General features: G+C 51.2%; 1 long non-coding RNA gene across 2 annotated transcripts; it reads left to right on the top strand.

The window, feature by feature from the left end:
* Positions 1–214: 214 nt before the first annotated feature.
* LOC119342909 lies at positions 215–2,183 on the top strand. 2 transcript variants are annotated; one of them, XR_005165793.1, is made up of 5 exons: positions 215–701; positions 801–1,119; positions 1,516–1,694; positions 1,786–1,927; positions 2,020–2,183. It is a non-coding gene; the product is annotated as an uncharacterized LOC119342909 (long non-coding RNA). The 2 variants fall into 2 exon arrangements; XR_005165792.1 differs by having other exon boundaries at positions 777–1,119.
* The last annotated feature ends 29 nt before the right edge of the window (positions 2,184–2,212 follow it).

The raw sequence follows: 2,212 nt of genomic DNA, 5'->3' as shown, positions 1-2,212 counted from the left end.
TGCCGTGCTAGGCACGGTCCAGGTGGCCAGGTCTGGATTGGACCAATAATCCTAGACGTACATGTGTTTTACGCGTCTGTAACGGACCCCCTCTCGCTAATTCGCTCGCCCTGCTGCTAATCCTAAGCTAATCAGTTTGCTCCACATCAGCATGTATGATAAACCCTGTAAAACAAGCCTGTAGCTCTAGCATTACTGGGATTGGACCCACGCGTCAGTCCAAGCACCTCTGTCCTCAATCTCCGTCCCGGAGCTCTCTCCCCCGTCCAGCAGTCGATGCCCACCTCGCGCGACCACGCATCATCGCCGGCCGCCGTCCCTACCGCATCTCCCTGAGCTAGCAGCCTCCTTCCTCTGGCCCAAGTTGCTCACAGCCTCCTTCCTCTGGCACACGAACGCACGCACGCTGGCCCAAGCACCCAGGCTGTGCGTAGCCGGGAGGAAGCAGGACGCGGCCGGCCAAGGTCGGCGGCTGGAGCGTGCCGGCCCAGCCATGGCGTCCAGCGACCGAGATGGCCGCTGGCGGTCAGTGATCTGACCAGATCCGAGCTCGCCGGACTGGCGGCGGCGCGCTGAAGGCTGGGGCACACCAGGTGTTCGATCAAATGCGTGCCCTTGGAGATGCGCTAACCAATCTTGTTTTTAGCCATGGCTCCGTCAGCATCGAGTATGGTGACGGCGGCGCTTCCCGAGGAAAATCAGTGAGTACCCCGGAATCTCATTTGGTACACAGCTCGAGCAATCGTGCATCTTCTTCTGCTCTGAAGCTTCCGCAGAAATATATATGCTATGTTTCTTAGGTACCTGTATATATATATATATATATGCAATTGTGCATCGGTGGCTTGCTGCACGGCGAAGAGATGGCAGATACAATAGCTGCTGTGGAGTACTTACTGAGGTAGCCTTTGGGGATCAGACGCCTCTCCGGGTCTGGCGGATGTGGCCGTTCAAGCACCCTACTGTATACCGGCCGGCTGCGCCGAACCAGCCGGTGGCTATTGCTCCGTCTCTGGGCTCTGGGTACCATTCCGGACTGGCCTGCCGGTCCAGTTGTCCCTGATCCGAACTGCTCTGGGGAGGCACCTCTCAGTGCATCCCGGGTGAGTGGAAGCGCAGGTACATGTCTTTCTTGATACTGAATTGCAGTATGAAGAATTCTGCAAATTACTGAACTGCTGCTCACTTGTTCGATGTTTTCTTATTGTTATCGGAGAACAAGCCCAGCTCGGTGTGTCCTGTAGTTTTTGCTCCAAAAGTGCACTCCGTGACACACGCAATAAAAATCTTACCAGAAACACATCCAGCAATTTGTTTTCTGCGGTGACATTATCCATACCCCCTATTTTCAAAGACAGGAAAAAAATCCAACCATATAGCGAACACTTATTTCTGTCTCTCCAATTTAAACCCTACCGTTCTCACCGCGGATATGGTGTGTGGTTCTGATCAGCACTAAAAAAGTCGATAGTGATCCTTCTTAGTTGGTTTATGTGTCTTGGTGGCATTTTTCAGGCGGCGCCATCCAGTTTACCCAATGAAGTGTTGTCATTGCAAACCTTGTACCTCCACTCGAGGCGGCAATCAGGGGTTTTCCTCGAGGAGCAAATTCTGCAATCTGTACTCATGGGAGAATGTTTTCGGTATCAGGAAAGTGTCACCAAAACGTCCCAGGGATTGCTTGCAGTTGTGCAGTGAGTCCCTATTTTTTTCACTTTTTACTCGAAGGAAGTGCTTGCGGATTTATGTGCAGGAGTGTGAATTTAAATGGTGGTGTTTCTGCAGGGCAAGCCGGACAGCGAGAACAAGTTCATCCGCTAGAACAAAGTGCCCTGCGATGCTAAGCCTGTTAAGGACGGAAGATGGAGGCTGGTATGGTATTTATGTGCGCACAGGGTGTTGCATAACCATGAACTCCTCGGAACTTGTGCGGAGAAGTTACATTAGCCCCACTGATATACGTTGGAAAATAATCCCGAATATGGTGCTTATAGTCTCTCTGTCTTAATTATATGCCAGGTAGTCCACGTGGGGTTCCTAATCTTGAAGTCAGAAGTGCCTTCACGACCGGAGCAAGCGCCACCTGGACCAGACTGGCATTTCACTTGAGATGGTGTTGTGATGACCTCCTGAAGTATGGTGAGTATTGAATATCCTTTCTCCATCTTTTTTTTCTTGTAGAATAGAAGATATGTATATTGAACTTTTTTTT

The sequence above is a fragment of the Triticum dicoccoides genome, unplaced genomic scaffold (genome assembly GCF_002162155.2).
Source record: "Triticum dicoccoides isolate Atlit2015 ecotype Zavitan unplaced genomic scaffold, WEW_v2.0 scaffold108913, whole genome shotgun sequence".
NCBI lineage: Eukaryota > Viridiplantae > Streptophyta > Magnoliopsida > Poales > Poaceae > Triticum > Triticum dicoccoides.
This window is presented reverse-complemented; position numbering and strand designations above follow the sequence as displayed.